The 13,585-nt window shown below is 41.3% G+C and overlaps 1 protein-coding gene across 5 annotated transcripts in view; it reads left to right on the top strand.

The window, feature by feature from the left end:
• The window catches only part of FAM135B (family with sequence similarity 135 member B), a 272,998-nt gene that overhangs the window by 43,305 nt on the left and 216,108 nt on the right, over positions 1-13,585 (top strand). For all 5 annotated transcript variants that reach the window (XM_048286585.1, XM_048286583.1, XM_048286591.1 and 2 more), the window contains exon 2: positions 12,663-12,725. The gene's annotated coding sequence lies outside the window, so the exon portion shown is untranslated. The remainder of the gene's footprint in view (positions 1-12,662; positions 12,726-13,585) is intronic.

Genomic DNA, 13,585 nt, shown 5'->3' with positions numbered 1-13,585 from the left:
AGGGATGGTAGCAGTGTTGTTTCAGCCTTTCCCAGAGTCCAAATCTTGATAAATAATTCAATAAAAGTCATCGCCACAGTGAATAGTAATTAGGTTTATGAAAGAAAGAACAGTTGCTTCAGATAAAAGAATGAGGGCCCTGTTTCTCACACTGCCCAGACAAACATCCATCACTGTTCACTCTCAGTGTAACAGCAGGTCACACGTTTCATACAAAGCAAGCAGGGAAGTTTCCACTTGAGAAAATTAAGGTTGAAATATATCCTTGTACTTTTTAGCACAACTGCTTAGTGTCAGTGCAGATAGCCTGTGCTAAAACCAGCTGAAATTTCAACTGTGATTACACAGGAACATGAGATTTACTATGACCAGCTCTTAGAAAAATGAATCTCTGACCTGTTCTCAGGTATTAGCCAACTTTTTCCAGTTTAGATGATTGAAGTGTTCAGAATAACTAATTGAATTTGTCCAGCTAGACCACACCAGGTGCTCTGTGCACTGTTAAGCATTTAAACAATGATCAAGAATATTTAAAGGCACAAACTTTATGAGAAGTTCCCAAACTTCTCATTTATAGCCCTGATGTGGGTTTGTCATTCAACCATCTACTTTTTTTAGCCGCTCACTTAAATAAGATGTCCCTGATTTGTAGTACATCATATGCTGTCCAGTTTCTTTGACTGTTTTGAGTAGTTCACAAATTTTCGAAGTTCACTGTGTTCTTGAACATCTACTGCTGTGGCTCCTTCTTTAGGCGGTCAGATGGAGGGCAACATAGTCAAATAAATTTTTGTACCAAAATAATTGGCATAAATTCTATTTAGTTTGTCCTGTCAAAATCCTTTCAACTTTGTGAAGATCTGCATTTCAAGGGATAATAGACCATAAAAAGACCTTTTTTTTCCCATCGGAAACATTAAATAAATAATCACAAGAATGAAAAATACTGCACTACACTCTTAACATTCTGCAACCCGCCTGACTCATGTGATTTATCAGTCTCTTACAACTCCTTTTGCTGCTAAAGGAACTGTTCCATGAACAATATTCTGTAGAGTTGGAGAGATGTGAGGAGATTTAGTTACATCTTATTTTTATGACACACATCAGTATAGATTCATTAAAATTGCAGAAAAAAAGCCCGCCAGTGACAGAAATCTTTCCTTTGCTTCCTTCCATCCTTATTTTCCACCAGGGTTCCCCACATGGGGACTACGCCCTCCTCTTTCCCTCTGAACCACTGAGCCCAGAGCTGCATGCCTGCAAGGAACTCAACGGTTTTCCTTGCTATACACTTAATATTTAATATGTAACATTCAGCTCCGTGTTCTAACTTAAATCGTTCAATAGATTATGTATTATTCAACAGAGGAAACTTAAAATGTTAAATAAGCAGGAATTTCAGATCCATTTATATGAGTGGGCCTGATTATGTAACATTTCCTTGCTTTATTGTAGGTTCGTTATCACTTTTAATTCTTTCACTATTTGATTAAGTTTAAAGCAAAGCAGTTTGCCATCCAGGACACTTCTAGCACTGACCTCCTTTCTTCTAGGTAAGTACAAATATGCAGTTAGTACTTAGCCCAAGTGCATAATGCATGCAAAATTAATATATGAGCAAGATTCGCTTGAGTGTTAAAAAACCAGGACAAATGAATGTGCTGGGATTTATTTTCTCCCCTCCATACAGCTTCTTGCAGAGGTTTAGAGGTACTTTTGAAGAGTATCCTTTTATTAAAGAGGGTGGAGGATTCGCTCCTGCTGGCACATGTGAATTACTTATGCATTCCCAGCTCCTGTTGTTATTTATCTCACAATAATGTGCAAGCACATACTCTGACTAAGGTGTCTTCAGTGAACCACAGAGCTCAAAACTGAGTCTAGAGAAAGGCCAAAGAACAGCAGCACAGATTTTCTATGTTATATTTTTTGACCAGGGATTTATGTATGAAAAAAAATTTAGGGCCAGTTTTACTGAGGCATTTGGTTGCCTCAGTTCCATTTAAATAAATGGGAATTAAGCACCAAATTGCTGCTTAAAAGACTGGCTGACAGTGATATCTAAAAAAACCAAATTATACCACGTCTTGGCTAGAGGCATAAAATGCCTTTAAGTTTTCTGACACCCATTCCAAAACAAACCCATTTTTTAGCACAATCACTGGGATAATTTGATGCCTGATAAATAATACTAATCTTCATACCTCCCAGTGTGAAACCTGGGAAGAGCTGCTATGATATGATTTCTCAAGAAGTAGGAGACGTGGCTGTTAGCACTTATCCTACCTTCCTGCAGCAGTAGAAATTCAATCTAACAAACTCCCTCTGAGATCTGAGGAAGAAGATGAAGTCGAGTAGTACAAAGAGAAGCAACTTTTTTCTTTCTTCAGTCCATGACAAACCTTATCAATCTTGCCTGGGCAAAACCACCATCCCTGGATTGCTAGAAATCATCTTGTAATTTTCCAACCTAAGTCTATTTCTGAACATTATATATCCCATTGATCTTGTGCCAGTATCATACTTAAAGTTAGCTAACTCTTCCATTGTCTTGACATTCAGCCTTTACAAGTATGAGTCACCATATCCTCCCACAACCTTTATATTCCTATGCCAAATTGAGCTTTTTGAGTATCCTTGTCCACAACGATCGTAGTCACCTTTATAGTTACTCCTTCCATTCCCTTCTTTTCTCTTGAAAACAGGTTCTTAGGAATTCTAAACACAATTCCATCTGATGCTACAAGCAGGCATTTTTTTAAAACCATGTGGGTAATTCCTTACCTATACTGAACCAAATTCAGAATGCTTTGCCATTTGTACCCGTACTGTGTCCATGGATTCACAGAATATCCTGAGTTCAAAGGGACCCACAGGGATCATCGATTCCAGCTCGTGGCCCCATACAGGACAGCCTCAAGGATCGCCCCAAGTGTTTGGAGCATTGTCCAAATACTTGAACTCTGTCAGGCTTGGGGCTGTGACCAGTTCTCTGGGGGGCCTCTTCAGTGCCCAAGCACCCTCTGGGTGAAGGAACTTTAACTAATGTTCAACCTAAATCTGACACGGCTTCATTGCCAACCCCTCTGGTCCTGTCACTCTTCACCAGAGAGAAGAGATCAATGTCTGTCCCTCTGGTTGTCCTCGTGAGGAAGTTGTAGAGTGCAGTGAGGTCTCCCCTCAGTCTCCTCCAGGCTGAACAAGCCAAGTGTTCTCAGCCACATTTCATAAAGCTTCCCCTCTAGACCTTTCACCATCGTAGCCCTCCTTTAGACACTCTCTAATAGGTATATATCTTTCTTATGTTGTCCTGTGAGGAGCTCACTCATGGGCTGGGCTCCCCCAAGCACAGAAATGGAGCTCGTTGGGCAAGAGCGAAGGTGAGGCCCATTGGAATGTGGTAACAAGGAAGAGCACGAAAGAGATATGTTAACTTTGAAGACACAAATTGTTGTTTATCTCATCTCTGGGGGATGCAGTTTTGTCCTTATCAGTACATGATTTATTATCCCCTTGCATTTAGGTCATGGAATGGAGTTTTTGCTTTCCACACTGACGTGTCACAATAAAAACTCTGCTGAATTCACAGCAAATTCACAGCCTTGGAGAGCCCAGGCAGCAGCATCTGTCCCCAAAGGGCTGCCGCCTGGGGAAAGGCTGGACCTGGAGCAGAGAGACAGGGGAGGAGGGAGGGGCAACCCGGAGAGACTGGGAGGGACCAACCACTGCCCCATCCCCCCCCTGTCAGGGGAGAGGAGTCAGGAGTGAAGTGCGGAAGGGAGGTCTGGTGAAAGGCTGGGTGGAAGGTGGTTTTTGTGCTGCTTGTCTTTCTTTCTCAATACCAGAATATATTTTAATTGTGAACAAATTAAATTAATTTTCTCCATATAGTCCTGTTTAGCCCATGACAGGAACTGGTAAATGAGCTCCTTGTCTTTACCTCTGTCCATGAGCTCTCTCATTCTGCTTTCTCTCCTTGTAGCTCTAAGGAGAGGGAGTGACTGTGTAGCTGGGGGGGGTGTTTGGCCCTTTAGCAGGAATGACTGTATTGTCTGGTTCTTTTAAGGCTTCTCAAAGGGAATTTTTCTGGTTCTCAATGTCCATTTTGTATGGTTGAGAGAAGTGTCTTGGTTCTCTAGAAGATTGGATGCATGAAGGTTGTGGTCTGCATTTCTGCATGCCTGTGAGAGCTGACCCTGAGCCAGAGGCTATATAGCATGGGTACATGTGTCTGCACCCCGAATTAGTAAGTCCTGAGAGCCCCTGATGTGTATCAGTTCAAGCTTTGAGCACCACTAATGCAGCTGCATGTCTCTGTCTATACACTCAGGCAGCAGAGCCTGGCTATTTTTGTTTCCCCTGCCAAGGGGTAAACAAAAATCCACAAGATACATTCTAGATGACCCTAGCCTGAGGTATGCCAGGAAAAAAATGTCTTGAAGAATAGCAGATTTGGTTTTTATTTCAGCATTTATGAGAAAGCAGCTTCCCAAAGCATCTAGGCGTGATCTGCATAGCAGTAAATGTTGTGTGTGTGAGGTACTGCAGAGGCTGTATTTGCATTTATGCTGAGAGAGCAATGCTGCACAAGGAGGTGTGTTTGTAAATAGTTCTGAAGCATCCCTCTGAATTACAGCAGTCTGCCAGGCTCCTGGTGGAGAGAAGAGACATGCTAAGGATGTGCAAAGGAGTTAAGCATGATTGCTTCATCCCAGGTGTGATTCAGAGGTTTATGTGAGGCCATGACTGACTTTTTAAAAAAGCATTTGCTCAAGCTGTCCTGAGATAGGAGTGAATTGTCTCAAATGTTTAGACACTGACTGTTCCTGGCAGCATGAGGGATGGGGGCTTATAAAACAGAGAGAGAAAGATTTTTTTACATGAGCAGATAGTGCTAGGACAAGGGGGAATGGTTTTAAATTAAAAGAGGAGAGATTTAGATTAGCTAATAGTAGGAAGAAATTCTTTATTGTGGTGAGGCACTGGCACAGGTTGCCCAGAGAAGCTGTGGATGCCCCACCCCTGGAAGTGTTCAAGGTAAGTCTGGGTGGAATTTGGAGCAACCTGGTCTAGTGGAAGGTGTCCCTGCCCAGGGCAGGGCATAGGAACAAGATGATCTTTAAGGTCCCTTCCAACCCAAGCCCTTCTATTATTTTATGATTCTATGATAACCCCTCTTATATTTGTAAATGTGTGTCACTTCTGCTGTGCATGTGAGTTCTGCCTCTCTACCAGAGGCTATCAATGGCAGGGAGTGACAGAAATCCCATCTTTTTCACCTAAATGCAGGAAACTCAGTGTGTGGGGTTATAGGAGGGGGGACATGTAATTGGACAGAGTGTTTACAGGGGTGGAAGAAACAAAGAACAAGACTGCAGTGAGGAAAAGCACAATAAAATGAGAGCCAAGCAAGTGAATCTCATTTTTAATACAAATGTATTAAATGTGTAGCCCTAGATGCTGGTCACTGTAACTCAGCGTATGTACCAGTTTGGTTTGCTCCAAAAATCCCTCTCTATATAGAGAATATATTTTTGCCATGGGTTATTTCCCACTGGCTGCAGTAACTAACAGCCCTCCAATCTTGAAGTCTCAATGTGATTTTTCTTTTCATGAAGATGAAAATCACATGCAATTATGACCATTGGCACAGATATTTTAAGTGAAAATAATCACAAATTGCTTGTAGAATGAAAAAACAAAAGAGTAAAAATTACTAGAAGAAAATTTTTATTTCAGAGACTGAATGATGAGGGATAAACTTGATGGTTTGTTTCTTATCTGCCCTCTAGTGTTCAGGACTCCTTTTCATCTGGTGCATGCTCATGTCCAAGGAGTTCTTTGAGCATGGGAAGTGAATAAAAAAAGAAAACGGCAAAACAGTTGAGTTAGTGGAAAAAAACTTTCTAATGTCCTTCACCATACGAGTTCAAAGGATTTGGTTTATTTATTTGATTTATCATATTAGAGAAACAGGAGGACAAATAAGTAATCAATCTCATTTCCAATCTCATCTCAAATTTCTTAGTCTTTTTTAGAAGCTGACAAAGTCCGTGCAAGTCTGTGAAACTGGAAAGATTGAAATAATCAGAGATAATTTTCCTTGTGATTGAAACAGATTTGTTGAAGTTTCACAGGAATGCTCTTTGGGTAATTGAAAATGTTAATTTATGGTAATTTAGAACTTGAAAAATATAAATACGAGAATATTTTAGAAAACAACTTTTTTTTTTGAAACTGAGCTTATCCCTTAGAGCCAGTGTTGTATTTTTTTAAATTTCAAATTCAAGAGGAAAAGAGGTTTTACATTAAAAATTATTAACTTATTCTGGGAACTTGGATTGAACCTTATTTATGCTAAATGTGCACTAAACCTGTGTGTAATTGGATTAGTTCTGTAATACCCAAAGTTATTTCTGCAGAAGCACACACACACACATAAAGTATCTTGCCAACATGTGATTATGCTCTAATTCATAGTGTGTGTGTGTGTATACTCACATATTTAATGTCTGTGTGCATTTTCGTAAATTCATATTTAAAGAAAGAATGTATTTGTGGATGTGTGTATGAATGTATATATATATGTATATATTCAAGTGTGGTTTTAGGTCATTAAAACATAAGGATTGAGGAAACCTGGACTTCTGAATTATTTTTGGAGCAAGGTGCTCAGATGAGTTTCCCACTCTGGCACTTAAATAATATTTAATAAAATTTAATTGACTCTCAGCACCTCCTGGAAGCTGGGATGTGCAGTGCTACTCCCTCTGTCCCAGGGGAGACCCTTCGGAGCCTACAGTGCCTCAATTCCCCTTGCCTGCAGCCTGCCCAGACAGAGGGTCACTGAACAGGCAGAGAGGTCACTGTCTTGGGTGAACACTGGTTTTGGTCTCCAGGAAAATCTCTTGGAAGCTGGGAGCCCTCACAGGCCTCCAGGGCAGAATTCAGTCTCCTTACGATGAAGTAGCTCAAAATGATTCTTAATGCTGATATCTTTCCTAGCTACTGCTGATACTAGGCTGGAGATAAACTCAAATGGGTGTCCTTTGAGGGGCATTTTGGAGACCCCCCAGGTCTCTGCTGGAGAGAGGGAGCTCTCCTATCTAAGCAGACTGAATTCCCTGCTGGGTTTTATTTTCCTCAGGGCTGCAGTGAAGATCCTGCAGCAGGACTAACCACAGCACACAGTCCTGCTGTTCAGGGCTGATATTGACAAAGCCTCCCTTTTCAATCTCTACCTGAGCAGAGTCACTTCCAACTTCTTGTGGGTGACACATCATTATTCTGCATCCACCATGACCCTGTTTGTTCCTTATGTCACAGCTATACCTCAGCAGAGGATTTACTAAAGTTCACCTGAAATGAGTAATGGTGCTGCTTGGTGACAGAACAGAGCTAAACAAAAACCACTTTTTTCTCCATTTCAAACAAAAATACAGGTGGTGGTACCTGGCCACATTAATGAATGAATCTGCTTTTGCCTGGAAGGGAAAGGTACAGCTGCCTTCTGAGGTGTGGGATCCTGGAGGAGCCCATGTTGTTCCTAACAAGACAAGGCAGGGTTGGGAAGATCCCTCAAGGTTTTCCCCACTGTGTGTCCAGTGACATGCAGCACACAGGGTGTTGTGATTTCTGGTAGGAGGCAGTGCTTGTCGTGGTCTGTGCTGTGGCCACTCAAACATAAGCATCCCATTAAAATCCAAACATCGTGTGCTGGTTTGGGTTGTTTCTGTAGATTGCAGAGAATGATGCTGAAACTTCGTTAACACAGAGGGGCTGTGTTAATGCAAGAAGGGCAAACAAGGGCCTGCTCTGTGGTGGGAACTGGACAAAACTACAGATAAGGGTTCATCTCTTCTCAACAGGCAGGCTGTGAGAAGAACTTCTGTGCTTTTCACCTCAATCTATTCCTCTTTTCTCTTTCGTATCTCTCATATCTGGGTGTTGGCAGTGAACTGGGTCATGCAGGCTTTCAAGGCAGAGGGAAATGTTTACTTTTCCCTTTGTGTTGAAGAGACTGAGCCTCTGTCTTGCCCCATTTAATTTCATACCTGGGTAACGAAGTCAATGGTATTGCTGTGTTTGTGACTGGAGAAGAAAGGATAATAAAAAGAATGTGATGTAATGCTCTGATAAATTCCATGATTATCTTTAGCCTCCTTTTCTTTTCCTTTTTATTGGCCTGACATGTACCTGCTGTGCCAATCTGTTAGCCAGGATGTCGTCACTGGGAAGTACACGAACATATAATCTCTGCTTTTCCTTTCACAGGCTGAGTGCAAGGGAGGCTACTAAGGGAAGATTTGGAAAACTGGGGAAGTGACTTCTGTAGTGAGACAGGTCACAGGTATCACAGAATAATCCAGAGGGTCTTTAGCTCAGTTCTCTGCTTCTGGATTATCTCTCCCAATAGGTAGTGGGGGGCTGCTGACCCTTTAACAGTCCATCCAAAGCAGTGCCTTATCAAGACTGAAGAATCTGGTCCTCCACTCTCTCCTTGCTTGGAAAGTTCTTCAGATCCCTTCTTCTCAGTAGTCCTCTATGCTCTGGTTTATCCAGATTCCCCTTGTCTTGAGGGGGGCAAAGCTGGGTTCAGTATTTAGGTGTGCTCCAAAGAGCACTGAGGCAGGGAAGGATAATCTCTTCCCTTTATTCACAGACTGTAACCTTGTTGGTACAGCCCTGGAGGATCATTGTCTTTGCTGCCAAGTCTCGCCTCCATCTCACTGTCCAGCAAGGACCCCTGAGCCTTTTCTGCAGTCCATCAGCCCCAGTGTTTCTTCCTTCCCAAACCCCTACACTGAATCGGGGATTCTGAGGGCACAGCAGTTGGAGCCACATTTTGCAGTTCTCCTCACTGGTTGCTGGATCTATATTTAACAACATTGTGGATGTTTTGCCATGATGTTGCTGTGGGTAATGCCAGGTGCCTCATGCTCCCATTTGCACTGTCTGTGTAGGCTGTGGTGTGTGCACGTAGAGTTTTCTTTTAGCACTTAGGTGGCAGGGAAGACCATAAAATACACTCTGGTGATGGAGCTGTGCCCAGGGTTTTGGCTCTGTTCAAGGCTTGGTTGCTGATTGTGTGTGTGGGAATTTTTTCTGCTAGGGTGGAATGGCAGAGGAGAAACAAAAACATGTTTCCCCTTCCTTCCCCCAGACCTAGAAAGCTGAGAAGGAAAAGAGAGTGCCCTTCCTTCTGTCACATGTGCATCCAGCCTTTGCAGTCATTCCCCGGACTCTGACCATGCTAAATTATATAAGGTGCTCTGCATCTGTTCCTCAAGAATAACTGGGGCAAGCTACAGGGAAAATCCTCAACAGTTTTCTTTTTATTCCCTTTCGAGAGGGATAATGTCTTTTCTTAACATTTTTGGTAAGAGCATGTAGAAGGATATTCTGCTTTGACTGAACACTGAATGTGAGTTTTGCTGGTGGGGTTCAGTTCACTGGGAAATCAAATCCCTCTCTGTTCCTGTCAAGCCTCCAGCTGAGAAGCTACTGAACACAAAGACCCAAATCCTCCCATCTTTAGTCATTCAGATCTCTATATCTGTCAATATCCTGGCTGTTTTGTCTCAGTGTTACAGACATGCCTCCATGGCTGGGACATGCAGTGAGTATGTTGTCATCATCCCAGATCAGCTCTAACTCCATATCTACTCAGTCTTTGTCCTCCCCCTTGACAGAAACCATTTGGTGGCTTGTGTTATCACTGACTTCTGCTGTCATACGCTTAATCGAGGCATTAAGAGGAGGAAATGTTTTTGAATTATTTACCTGTGGTCTTCAAGATAAATCCTCTTCTATCACAAATCCCTGAAGTCCTGCAATTTCTCTCTGCACCTGTGGTTCACCTCTTTAGATGTGTAGTAGTTCTCACTGTCTCTTCAATAAATAATAACCTTTAAGAAGAACAGCAGATGTCTACACAGGTGCTAAGACAGGGTTCCTTGATTTTTTATCCAGTGTAGTATCTTTCAACTTTCTTTGAACTACCATGACCCAAGAGCACCATATAGCTGGCATAGTCCCCTTTATGAAAATCCTTACTTTTCAGTTTATTTTAAAGTTACAACATGAGTATTTCATAAACACTCTTTGCCTTTCATTCAAAGACAGAAGGGGTTTTTTTGGCATTAAATCTACAAAGTAGGTTGGTTAATTTCTTCTGATTAACTTTTCTAGCCACCTAGAAGACAGGTGAGATCTGGTCCTATGTAGCCACAATCTATGGGATTTCAGAGGTCAGTAAGACTGAAGTTCTTTCCAAAGCAATGTAGACATGTCTCAAAAGTTTTCTACACTAAGCTCCTTCCATCTCATGAACGACCTATTTGCTGAAAACAAACATAAATGTGAGGTAAGGAAGTGTCCACTAGCAACCACTGTCATTACCTGGGGTGGTGGGAAGGCTGAAAAATATCCTATTCTGGTTTTGTTGTAATGAAGTCTATAGACCTGTGGCAAAAGGTGGGATTCATCAGCCTGGATAATGACTCTTTAATTTGTTTTGCCCAACTTTAAAAACCTGTTAAGAGCTTGATTTTTCCCTCATCTTATTCCTTCCTACCCTTGCACTTCAACCTTGAGCCAGGGAAGATTATAGTGCCTCTAGCAGTTTCTGTCTTTCCCATTTAAATGGGCTTTGGGGTGTCGTTGACCTAGAAAGCAAAATGGTGGTTGGAAGTTATAGGTCAGCACTTAGAGCAACTTTAAGTAGGTGTTCAAATCTCAACCATGAAACCTCCCTCACTCCTAAAAGTGCTGGTTTGCCACTCACTTGGGATTTGCCAACAAATTGCAGTCCTGTGGCTGAATAATTTGTTGCATTGAAGAATATCTTGGAGTAAGTTGCCTGCTCCCCTGTCCTTTTCCAACCTGTAATACACCCTTCTCCAAGCATATTTAGCTTTTCTGCACCATGGTTTACCAAGACACAAATGAAGATGATGTTTCTCCTCTCCTTGCAAGGCTGAAACATTGTGCTTATTGTAAACAATGCCAGACAAGGGTTTGGTTCAGATATTTTAAAATAATCTTTATACACAAACTCCAGTTAGTAGTTAGGTACTACTAGTACTGCCTGCCAGCTGGTATTTTGCATTGTAAAAAACATATATAAAAAAAAGAAGAATCTGAAAACCTCTAGGGAAGAGTCTTAAGCAAACAAGCCCATCTGGCTGTTTAGTGAATTAATATGTATTTTAGGTGGTAGTGATACCAGTGAGCGTTGTTAAGGTTGTCCAGCATTTCTTATAGTAACACCCTAGCTTTTATTGCTTATCATTTTGCTGTATCTTAATTGCTTGAGCTGAAACACTTTATGCAGGAGCATCTTCCTTGGACTGAATTAATTTGGGAACACTGCAGCCAAAATAGTTTAGATATTTCCATAGAGGAATCTAGGAGAAATAATAGGTTTTGCCTACATTAGAAATGGATCATATGCTCTTCTTTGGAAGACTGCACTTATGTGCTTACGAACAGATACTTCAAAGAGAAAAGAAATGGTCTTTCTTTTTGTTTTTTTGAGTCCATCTCTCAGAACTTCTATAATAAGACAGCTCTTAAATGTTTGAATAAACACAGCTGGTTTTGAGTGCTCAGCAGCAACTAGATATAAACAGCTAAGTTCCTCTGACATGATGAACGCACTGGATGTTTTCCAGTCAGTGTCAGAATTTCTTTGCAACTTTCCTTCCTTTTTCTGCGATGCTGTAGGTTAGGTCAGATCTAAGGTGAGACACAGGGTGGGAGATGCAACACTCAGGGTAAGAAGAAAGCTTGCACTCTGCCCAAGCTAAATAGGGGAGGAAGTCACCCTTATGATTTACTGCACAAAATTGGCAGAGGGAGGTCTCAGAGGAAACAAGGGGCCTAGGAAGGGTCCAAGTGATTTAGGTTTAGGATATTGTAGGTTGACTGGGATGGATGAGTGAAAGGTGTGACTACAGGTGTATGGCAATATGTTTGTGTGTGGAGGAAAAAGGATGTTGTGTGTAAAACCAAGGAAGAGGTTAGGAGTTGGTGAACTAAGGGGGCAGAGATCAGGAATCTGTGGAATGCATGCTGGGAGCAGTGGGGTATGGGACTTGTTCATGATTTCATAGAATGGGTCATATCAGAAGTCACCTTTTGAGATCACATCATCCCTGGCCCTGCCCAAAGCAGGATCAGCTAGAACAGGTTACAGAGGACAATGTTCAGTCAAGTTTTGAATATTTCTAGTGATGAAGACTCCACAGCTGAACAGCCTGTTCCAGTGTTCAGGGAGTTCGGCATTGACCTCCAGAAAACCTCAGCTGCTTGTGTGAGTGCCTCTGAAAAAGTCCAGGACTTGTTTTCTGAAATAGATGGCAGTGGCAGCCCTTTTTCCATAGGAGTGTTTAGAAAAATATTGATTGTGATTTTGTGAGGTACTGCAATAGTGAGCTGTGCTCTGCAGCTCCTAAGGCTGTCTGCAAGATGATGTTTTGGGCCCAGGCTATGTTATTCACAAAATCCTTCTTCTTTTTTTTTTTTTTTTTGTTTTGTTTTGTTTTGTTTTGTTTTTTGAACTTCTAATACTGCAGTAGTTCCTTCAAGTCCTATCAGATGTTTGTGTCATGTAAAACATTTGAAGTGTGCTTATTTACTCTCTATTTTTTATCCAGTATGCAATCTTCCAGAGCCCTGAATGAGAGGACTGCAACCTGAGGTTTCCCACTGCCTTCCAGGTAAGGGAAACACTGGTGGGTAAATGTAGATTTTTGTTACTTAAAGCAAAGCTGTTTAGTTGGCTGTAACAAAATGCTGGACTAAAACTGAGTGGTAGAATGAACAAAATATCGAATGGATGGCAAGTGAATGAGGACTCTGTGGCTTGAGGACAGGATAAATGTAAAGACTTGCAAGAAGAGGTGTAAGATTTTCTTGGATGCAGCTATTAAAACAAGCCAAGTCTTTATGATCCATTTTATATTATACTGTGTGGGTTTTGTGTGAAATACATACTTAGTAAAATGATAAATTATACTTTATACCTTTTCTAGTACTGTAGACTTTACCTTTAATTCTCCACTATGATATGTGAGAATACTGCATGATTTTAAATGCTGCATGATTTTTTTTAAATCCTGTATTATTTTAAAACACCTTTATACTGTGGTACTCCCTAAGAATCTGTTATATTTATTAGAATCATAAAATGGTTTGGAGATCATCTGGTTCCAAACTTCTTGCCATGGAAAACAATAACTTTCACTGGATCAAGTTGCCCAAAGCCCCTCCAATCTGACTTTGAATGCTTCCAATGATGGAGCATGACTGACTGTCAACAGCTGCATCAAAATAAATATTGATATATTTTAGTTGACACTTCTGGTTATATTTTTCTCAAATAGCTGTGTGAAAGGCATCTTTTGATCCTTTCTCCTGTTTTTCTCCTTCTTTTGCTTAACTGCTTCTCTGTTGCATAGCATGAAACCGGATTATGTGAGACTGTGTAATTCATACTAGAGGGTGTTTCAAATCCTGCTATAACAATATGGTGCATTTGCTTCCTAGAAGGGTCTTGCCATCTGAAGTCTCCTAGAGC

Source organism: Corvus hawaiiensis, chromosome 26, assembly GCF_020740725.1.
Source record: "Corvus hawaiiensis isolate bCorHaw1 chromosome 26, bCorHaw1.pri.cur, whole genome shotgun sequence".
Lineage (NCBI taxonomy): Eukaryota > Metazoa > Chordata > Aves > Passeriformes > Corvidae > Corvus > Corvus hawaiiensis.
The sequence above is the reverse complement of the archived record's forward strand: the minus strand, read 5'-3'. Positions and strand labels throughout refer to the sequence as shown.